Here is a 10,701-nt window from a genome sequence, read left to right as displayed (position 1 = left end):
TAAATGGTTAGTAATGGAATTAAAAATTAGATTGAAAGAATGTGGATTGGGATTTTTTGGGGTTCTGACACTTTTGCATAATTGAATACGCCCCGGGTCAAATTGACCCAGGAACATTACTGCTGTTCCAGAGAAACGAACAGAACAGGAGGGTTAAGTGTTCAGTTGAAAAGCTTGATTCCCCTTAAATTTGGAAGGGCTAATTTGACAGGACTATCCCTTTAAAGGAGTCCGCTACATAAAGGGACAGCCCATTTCACTGAAAAGGGGAATTCTTTGTCGTTTTTCTGACATGTACAGTTACTAACACACTCGTATTCAACACAGTGGAATAGGAACATGCTGATTTGGTGGACTTCTCAAACGGAGGTATCTCATTAGACTGAAAACGAACACTTAATGACATGTTCTGTTTCTCAAATGTGGAGTTCACCCCTTCTGGGCGTTTCTATTTTTAGCATCAGCTGTTGCAATACAAAGATTAGCTGCTCGACGTATTGTTCCGCAGATGTGGGGAGCTCAGTCCCGGCTGTGGTGTGAAGCCGAGGGACGACAGACATGAGGAGGGATATGTCGGAGTGAGGACGGTTCTTTGTGCTCCACACACAGAGGGAGGCTGATATCGGTGAGTAGCTCTCATGTTGACAGAGGAGAGGTCGTGAATGAAGGCGTCTGTGCAGGCAACACCTACCGTGCATGTAAAAACCCTCAACTACTCCAACTTACTGCAGCCCAGCGGACTGTCAGCACATTGATTCCACTGTGACAGAGGAGGAAACAGTGAAGAGAGGCTTTTTATTGTGATGTGAGGAGTGGAGGTCGTTTGCGGAAATTCCTTTTTGCTGCAAACTTCTGCAGAAAGATGAAGCAACCAAAGACTGTTATTATTCAGGGGCGGCTACTGTTTCCACTCGGGCTCTCACACACACTCACACTGACGGGCCTCGCCTCCGTGTGGCAAACATTTCCACAAAAACACACTGCTTGTCTTCTGTCGCCTATCAGGAATGTCTCGAAACTACAGCAGCCTGTGATTCGCCATGGTGTTTCTGCACTACTGTGGCACAGTGGTGTCCAGACATGAAGCAGCAGCAGCAGCAGCAGCAGCAGTGATGGTGGTGGTGGTGGTGGTGTGCTGTGCAGATTGAACCGCTGGACACAAAGAACAGAGAGATTCTTCATGTATCAAATCATAGGATGAGATCATTCAGAAGCACCAGTCAGTCAGGAGACACACAAACACACACTGCATCTGCACACACACACACACACACACACACACACACACACACACACACACACACACACACACACTCACACACGTTAATCTCTATTAATAGCAAAGTGAAATCACCACATAAATTGGCTGTGTGGACAGACTCCTCTTTATCTTTCCATCCTAACTCCACTGAAATGTCAACCCCCTGCTATATCTGCTGCTGCTGCTGCTGCTGCTGCTGTTGATGATGAAGATGATGATGACGTTCATGTGAGAGTAATGGTTAGCTCACTTTGCATGCGGTTTCGCTATTTCCCAGAGCTTAATTGTGACCTTTGACCAGGGGAAATTGTGATGTGGATGACTGGTTCATGCTCAAGTGGCAGCCTCCGGTCTCAAACTGTGAAGCCCATGCGGAAGTGTTATAAACTGCAATTCATTGAGAATCTGCTTGAGGCTGGCTGCAGAAACACCAGAAACCACATACACACCCATTCAAAGAAGATGATCTTTACAGCAGACATAAACATGTTTACAGCCTGGTTCAAAAAACAGCTTGAGTCTAAGTAGTTAATTTTTCTATCAACACACACTGTACAGGGGGTGAATTTTTTTCTAACAAGACAGTTCAGACGATATGAAGATTACGAGTTTTGCCCATATAAGGACATGGCTGACTTGACTGACAGGCGGGAACACATAGCTGTTGGCTAAGAGGCTCAAACCCCACCACTTAAACCTCACACTATGACTGGTTGAGTTCAGCATTTCCAATATGGCTGCCACCGACGATTGGCTTCAAAACCAACCGGCAACTTCCGGTCTAAAAATATGAGGCCAATCAGAAGTGCTAAAAACTGCAGTTTGTCGAGTCTCCACTTGAGGCTGGCTCCGGAAGTACCAGAAACCACATACACACCAATTCAAAAAAGCCGATCTTTACAGCAGAAATACACATGTTTACAGCCTGGTTCAAAAAACAAGTGTAGTCTGGATAGATAATTTCTTGATCGGCACACAACGTGGCAATTTCAAAGATATTTAGATTACGAGTCTTCCAATGAGAGACACAGCTAACTTGATTGACAGGCGGGAACACTGTAGCTGTTGGCTAGGAGGCTCAAAGCCCGCCTCTTTACGTCACAATCGCTTGACAGCAGCAATATGGCTGCCGCCGACGATTGGCCTCAAAACTGTGCTTCAAAAACAGATGGGTGATGTCACGGATCACGGTCCATATTTTATACAGTCTATTGTTGTGACCTTGGGAAATTATGCTGTGGACGACTGGCTCATTCTGGGTTTTCTACCCAGGTGACTGGATGTGCTGTTGATTACATGTGTTCACAGCTTGATGTAACTTGTCATAGAAGAACTCCTGTGGATTTAATAATCCCTGTGGGTGTATAAGCACCCTACTTCTGATACTCTGTCCTGTGGCAAAAGTAGTAGGCCTGCAGGGTTGGAAATTAGGCTTATGGGTATAAAGTTACAGGCAGCCCTTAAAAAAGTCACACCATGACATAGAATAGAGGTGAGGGTGCTGTTTCACCACCTTCTACATCCCTGAACTGTAAGCCAGACGGTAAGACAGCCAAACTTCTATAAGTGAGTGTTAAAGCTGGGGTTGGTAGTCACGGAAAACTAGCATGAATTTGAATGTAGCATTTCCTCAGGACTCCATCTAGCCCCTACCCCCTCCCCTCGGAGCTCCTCCAAAACGATGCCCCCCTGCTCACATGCACGAGCGCCGCTGATTCAAGACCATATGATGGTGACTGATTCAAAACCGGTCCTCAGCACATGGTTTGTGTTTTGCACTGCGTCAACTCATGTCTCACTCAGCGGTAAGAAAACACCAAAACATTCTCATAGTGAAAGTTAAAAACACAAACAAACATGGCTGCTGTTAGTACTCACAACTGTCATGCTAGCATTATCCAGCTGTACCGGTGACACGATATCAGGAGAAAAGTTATAATACATATGATACATATGTGGCTGTGGCTCAGTGGGTAGAGTCGTCGTCTGTCAATCGGAAGGTTGGCGGTTCGATCCAAGCTCCGGCAGTCACATGCTGAAGTGTCCTTGAGCAAGACACTGAACCCCAAGATGTGTGAATGTGTACGAATGAGATTAGCTACCATCAGTGAGTGAATGGGTTTGAATGTGACGAGTAGTGTGTGAAAGCACTTTGAGTGGTCAGAAAGACTAGAAAAGCGCTATCAGTACAAGTCCATTAACCATCTACATTTTCTGTAGGACTTACTAAATGTCATTCATTCTTCTGCTTGTCAGAGCCCCCGTGGTGAGAGCTTTTTAGACTCTGATCCGGACTACAGTCCTGAGTAAAGCACCTCATCGGGTCAGAGGGGACAGGCCCAAGGTCGAGCAAGAAGGGCAGTAAATAGAGTCAGGGGAAGCAGAGGCAGGAGACGGGGAGTGTACGCCGGGGAAATGTACACGAAGGAGGCGGGCAGAACGGCAGGACGGGATTTGATTGGTTTCATCATTTGGCTCCTGATGGCAGGGATTGGTTGGTGTTTTCCCAGGTTTACTCCGACTGTAGATAAATTTACCTCTTTTTTAAGAACACATTATGTATTGATTGCCATCAGGACATAAAGATCATTTTAACCAGTATAACAAAAAGTGGATCTAAATCGGACTACCAACCCCAGCTTAATCAGGCCATGAAACTTTCCTGATTGAATCAATATATATTATTTTATATTGGGTGTTTTCCCAGTAACTCTTTACACCACATCAGAAAAAGGAAAAACAACACCATCAATGATTTTGTAAAACACAAGAGTGGCATGTTGTGTTTTGTTGTGATTCATTGTGATAGAAATAGAGACTGGGAGGCTCGATGACTGTTTTTCCAGCGAAGTCTGAAACATAATGCAATGTAAAAACATCTGCAATACAAAACTAGGGATGGGACATGATTTTAGAATATTCGAATATTCATTCACTTTGTAAAAATCAAAGAGTTACTTTCTCATTTTAAAAGTACAATTTTCCTTGTTTTTACTGGTGCCTGGTTGTAATACAGTATTCCCACCAGACGGTGGCTATAGAGCGTCTTAAAGCTGTTTGCTTACCTCATCAATTAACAGAAGAAGAAGAATGCTAACTGCATTAAATAGCAAAAGAAGAAGAAAACATAAGTGAATGTCGCAGCGATTATTTCCAGAGACTGAGCATGGCTGTAAAATATAAACACACACGCCACATCACTGAAACACCGACATAAAGACGGAGACAGACGCTGTCAGTGCCCACTACTAGCAGCACCTCGTCCTGCTGCTGGTTAATTAGACTGCCACACAAACAGGCTGTTAATGGGACAGGTGTGTGTGCATGTGTATGGGGGGGTGATTATTTGAATAATCGTTGAATAGATGCCAATGATTATCGAATAGTATTTTAGCTTGAAATGCCCATCCCTTTACAAAACAGTGTTAGGCACACTGTGGTCAGAGCGTTTGATTCCCCTGACTAGTGTGTCTTTGTTTCATACATTCCTCAGCGTTCATGCAAAGAAATCCAGCTGACCTTGTGTCTTTTGCATGCAAACGTTTAGCTCAGAGCCAATAAGTTCCCTTCACCAGACTGATGGCTCTCCTCAAGGTCTTTGCCCCTTAAAGTGAATCTATTATGCGTATTTCCAGCTTTATATTTCTATTCTGGGACTCCACTAGAGCAGCTTTGCATGATTCAGCTTTCTGGAAGCCTGCTTTCCTTCTCTTGCCAGTTCTAAAAGGAAACTGTAAAGGTACACCTACTTTGTAACATCATTTCTTGTTATTGATATCAAGTGGCAGCTTCTCAAAGTCATCCACACTTCCGGAGTACGACAGCATGAACAGGGGGAGCTGAAAAAGTGGAGCTGAATGTTTCTGTTTGGTTAACGTTAAGCATATTACATGCTTACTGTGTGACATAATGATGAAACAGTCTTTTAATCACAAGCTGTTCACAAACATTTTTATATAACGCCTATTAGCCCTGTTTGTGTTGGAAATGCACTTAAACACCGACTGAAGTGGAAGTCAACTGTCAGCAAATTACAAAGGCTGTTATTATGACAACACAGGTTTGGTCATGTAGTTCTAAATGAAAGTTTTTTTATGCTGTAATGAAACAAACTGATGTCTCAGTTTCAAGTATCATTGAACTGTGAGTTCTAATCTTATATAAGCCTTTACTCTAGGTAAAATAAATATGCTAACCATACTTCAGCTGTGGCTTTAACCAGCCCAAAGAGATGATAATGTATTACTGTCTGTCCCATAATATTGAGAAAGGCCATAATGTCCAGAACTAATTAACAGTTCTGTAGCCGCTGTAGTTTTATTGATGTAAATAGTTTCCTTCTGGTCCTGGTTGACGAGTGTAAGCAGTGTTTTAAGACGTAAAGGTACTACTGTAGAATACTTGAGGTTTTGTGTTTGTATTCAAAGATATCTCCTTCATCAACAACATAAAACTTAAACTTTGTTATTGAGAGTGATAACTTTTGATCACTTACATCACACAACTGGCAACCTCTGGTTGTGAGAATTGAAGCCAATGCGGAAGTGTTAAAAACTGCAGTTCATCAAGTGTCCACTTGAGGCTGGCTCCGGAAGTATCGGAAACCACATACACACCAATTCAAAGAAGATGATCTTTACAGCAGAAATAAACATGTTTACAGCCTGGTTCAAAAAACGAGTGTAGTCTGGATAGATCATTTCTCGATCAGCACACACTGTACGGGGGGTGAACTTTTTCATAGCGTGGCAATTTCAAAGATATTAAGATTACAAGTTTTCCATTATGAGAGGCACAGCTGACTTGACTGACAGGCAGGAACACTGTAGCTGTTGGCTAGGAGGCTCAAAGCCCGCCTCTTTACCTCACACTAACTCGACAGCAGTTATGTTGAGTTCAACATTTCCAATATGGCTGCCGCCGCTGATTGGCTTCACAACAGCGCTTCAGAAACAGATGGGTGACATTACTGATACCATTACAGTCTATGACATCACATTTATAAATTTTGCTTTAAGAAAACTACACTGTACTCTTACCTCATTTCATTTGTCCTCATTCATTCTGATTTAGTTGGTCACAAACAGCAAAATGTTCTTAGTGGTTGTTTTTCTAACCTGTTATATCGGTGATATAGGCTGTGTCCTTGTCACGTATTTCTAGTTTGAGCTACAACGGCTAAGCTAGCATGCCCATTAGACTGTTCATAGAATTAAACAACTACATAAATGTTTGTGCTCACACAGCTAAGTAGCTTAATATTTTAAACCACCTATGAAACTTATTAGCATTTATATGCCACTAGTTGCTGGCCTGCAAGCTTAGCTAATGTATAGTTTGAAGAGCCAGTAGTACATATAGTTGTATGACTAGCGAGTAGAGTAATCTCCTATTCAATTTTACAGATTGAATTTACAATTTTATTTAAATTCTGACTTATTGACTAGTCCAAAGGTAAGGAAACACTCAGACAGCAGTCAAAACTGAGTAGGGATGGGCATTTCAAGCCGAAATACTATTTGATAATCATTGGCATCTATTCGCCGATTATTTGAATAATCACCCCCCCCCCCAAAACACACACACCTGTCCCATTGTGTGGCAGTTGCGTTAACCAGCAGCAGGACGAGGTGCTGCTGTCTCCATCTTTATGTCGGTGTTTCTGTGACGCAGCGTGGCGTGTTTCCATTTTACAGCCATGCTCAGTCTCTGGAAATACCTTTGTAGTAGTGTGAGATTCAGAAACAGAGAAAATTGCAGCGACATTTGCTAAAGTTTTCTTCTTCTTTTGTTATTTAACGCAGTTAGCATTCTTCTTCTTCTGTTACTTAATGCGGTTAGCAAACAGCTTTAAGACGCTCTGTAGCCACCCTCTGGCGGGAATACTGTATTACAACCAGGCACCGGTGAAAATGATGAAAAATTGTACTTTTAAAATGAGAAAATATTAAAAGAAATTCTTCGATTTTTAATAAGTGAACGAATATTTGAATATTCGAAAATCATGTCCCATCCCTAAAACTGAGCACAGTTTATTTAACATGGCCAAACATAGGATCATATAGAAGGTGGGCAAATGATGTCCAATTGGTTTACAGTGTGACTAATGTTAGTGCCAGCACCACCAGCCTTCAGTCTTAAGTCCTGGCAGGTTAGCATCCACCAACCTGTGCTAGTCATGCATTGACTGGTCAGGTGGTTATATGCAAGTTTAACCAGACACAGTCTACAAACAACTTTTCTCCAGTTTACAGATGAAAATGCTGCCATATTGTAACTGTGTAGCATTTTAATCATATCCAGATCCTCAGATACTCACGATCTCAAGACACTGAACTAGGTTAGTCACCGGTTATTCACCACCATGTGACCGATTAAAATTAAACTCTGTAAGGTGGTTTGCACTTTGTCCTCCCAGCCTCGTTTTGCACAGGGTGTTAAAGGTTTTAGTAAAAAAATCTGTCACCATTTCAAGAAATGCGGTGAAGGGCAAGTTCAGCTGAATGTTCCTCATGTTCTGAAATCAATTGAAAACAGAAATAACAGCATCATTAACTCTTTAATCACCTGTTATTAAGTACATAACAAACTAGTGTTTGTTAGTTAAAGGACATAAACACAAAGTATGATATGCAAAGCTACTGCTAAAATGAGCTGCAATTTGAAACACTCTTTTAACTTGTGCCATGATATGTGCAGCTCCATCCAGAGAGCCTTAATATTATATTCAAGGAAATGCCTGAAGTTAGCAAGGATAGGTCAAAAATCATGGAGTGTTTAAGTTATAATGAACTCCTTTTTAACTGATTCATAATACCCTTAATAAAAGGAGGACGATGCCTCTAAAGAAATGTAAGAACCTTTTCTATTTCTCCCCGTTAACAGAAGATAAATATGACCTCTGAGCAAGTTATTCCATCTACTTCAGCTGTCTTGGTGACAAAAACCAGCGATCCGCTCATCTTCTCATTGCTTAGATGGTCATCACAAATCAAAGGTAAAATAAAAGATCTAATCCTCTCTAAATCTGCAAAAATAAATTGCAGTATGAGAGCATAAAGTCACCTGACAGCAGCCTGTAAGCGTATGTATCTTGAATTCTGTGAACTACATCTTGACACCTCTATTTTTATATTTGATGATTGTTGATAGCTCCATGCTCAGGCTTGGGTGAGAACCTCTGTGTTCTTCCACAGACACGCTCTGTGAGATTTGCTGCCACTTTGTTCCCATGTGAAGAGGGAAGTTCCTTTTATCCTCTCTCATGGCAGCAGCACGCCTGTCCTTAAGATCCCTGTAAGGTTTTAAGTAGACTAAATGGGAAGTCCAAGACACTGTGACTGCTCGTGTTGTTTAACAGGTAAATCTTGGTTTTGTGGATTAAAAGGTTTCCCTGATTGATGAACATTGAACTTCTTTTCTATCATGAAGACGTTGTCCTTATGTGAACAGATGTGAATACTCTATTTATGCATCAAGAGTAGGTCTATTCACTGATTCTAGAGAAGCTCTCAGAAACTTTCCACTTACTTGGAAGGACTGAAACAAGAAGACAAAAGTTATGTTGTGTTGGACCGTCACCATCTCTAAGCGAGGGATGAACTGCTGGATCTTTGACAGACTACTACAGTATTTCACCTTCTTTTATGAGGTATTCTCATTGGGTGTTTGTAGCGTCCTAGTCTGACATTTTTTTATTTAGATTTCGAGTGCTGGACTTTGACTCAAGGGCCAAGTATTCATCTCAGGCCCATGTGTGGTTACTTTTAGCCAACAAAGCACAAGTTTTTGCTGTTGTTAGTGAGAGGTGATGTAGGTAAAATGTTACACTCTTGAGGTTAAGACGAGGGGCTTTTTCCTGACCCTTAACCACTTGCGGCTGGATCCTAAACATTACCATGAATGCCAAAATAAAAACAAAAGGGGACGGAGTATTTGCAGTGAGGGGCCCAAACCTCTGGAACTATCTGCCAGAGGAGATCAGGTCTGCTGAGTCAGTGATCTGATTTAAACCCTTCTTAAAACATACTTTTATCGCAGAGCCTTTCCTGATTTTACCTTAACTTTATTTAGTTTTACTTGAGTTTAACCGTTTAAAAAAATAAAATAAAGTAATTGTTTTCCTTCAGAGTTCTTTTAAAGGAATTTTATGTCTTTTAAACTATTTTTTAAAGTCTCGATCTTGCCTTGTGTGATATTTTGACCTGCTCATTTTATTTTGCTGCCCATGAAAAACACTTTGATACCTTGTTTTTGAACAGTTCTCTTTAAATAAAAGTATTATTATTATTTATTTATGTATTCATTATTATTATTATTATTATTATTATTATTATTATTATTATTATCTTGACTGCTTATCCCGTGCTTATCCCGTTTGGGGTCACGGGGGGCTGGAGCCTATCTGACTTTGGGCTGAAGGCAGGGTACACCCTGGACAGGTCGCCAACCTATTACAGGTTATTATTATTATTATTATTATTATTATTATTCTTTATTATTATTATTCTTTATTATTATTATTCTTTCTTTCTTTCTTTCTTTCTTTCTTTCTTTCTTTCTTTCTTTCTTTCTTTCTTTCTTTCTTTCTTTCTTTCTTTCTTTCTTTCTTTCTTTCTTTCTTTCTTTCTTTCTTTCTTTCTTTCTTTCTTTCTTTCTTTCTTTCTTTCTTTCTTTCTTTCTTTTATTATTATAACCACAAATAAAATCAAATTTTAAGTAATATAAATGATGTTTTTTGTCAGTGAATATTTTACATATTTAATTTTAAAATACATAAATTAGAATAAACAAACTGTTCTTAAAAGAAAACGTAATCTAACATAAATTAGTCATTTATAGAAGTTATTTCTCAGAGTGAGCATGACTTATTCTGTGGTTTTTTAAACCTGAGCCAATAAAACAAGTCTGATCTCATACCTTCTAGTATAAAGGCTCAGGTGTGCTTATGTGTTAATAAGGGCAAAGTGTGATTTCTGCCCCACTGCATACAAGCCTTCTTTCAAAGCTCTACTTTGTTCCCGAAGCTGACCGAGGTCAACATAGATGTTTTGATGACAGTGCTTGAAAAACATGTTTAATATCATTATGCCGCCCCCCCCCTCTTTGTTTTTTTCTGAAGAACTCATCATCAAGGCTTTAAAATGCCAGCTAAGTGTGGATTACAGACAAGGAAACAAGGAAAGAATTGAGAGTAATTTGAATAAAGGTTGACACAGCACAATGTTTTGCACAATACTGTACAGTCCGTCCTCTGCAGCCTCCGTAAGCCCTCTGAAATACCAGAGCCTGTTAAGCCATACAGTCAGCCACATCGGTCAGATGACTAACTTGGGTTGGAGACATGGCAACATTTCCTTTACCGAGCTTCCACTCCCAAAGGAATTTTGTTTAAACTGTGTCTGTGGATTATTTTAGTCTCACAGAATGATGAGTGGCGT

General features: G+C 40.6%; 1 protein-coding gene across 2 annotated transcripts in view; it reads left to right on the top strand.

The window, feature by feature from the left end:
* Nucleotides 1-289: 289 nt before the first annotated feature.
* LOC117820707 (ras-related protein M-Ras) overlaps nucleotides 290-10,701 on the top strand; it is a 29,897-nt gene continuing 19,485 nt past the window's right edge. Inside the window, exons 1-2 of one of the 2 annotated variants that reach the window (XM_034694592.1) lie at nucleotides 352-369; nucleotides 459-625. The gene's annotated coding sequence lies outside the window, so the exon portion shown is untranslated. Of the gene's footprint in view, nucleotides 626-10,701 lie in introns of both variants that reach the window. The other variant, XM_034694591.1, reaches the window with a different exon arrangement.

The sequence above is a fragment of the Notolabrus celidotus genome, chromosome 10 (assembly GCF_009762535.1).
Source record: "Notolabrus celidotus isolate fNotCel1 chromosome 10, fNotCel1.pri, whole genome shotgun sequence".
Taxonomy (NCBI): Eukaryota; Metazoa; Chordata; class Actinopteri; order Labriformes; family Labridae; genus Notolabrus; species Notolabrus celidotus.
This window is presented reverse-complemented; position numbering and strand designations above follow the sequence as displayed.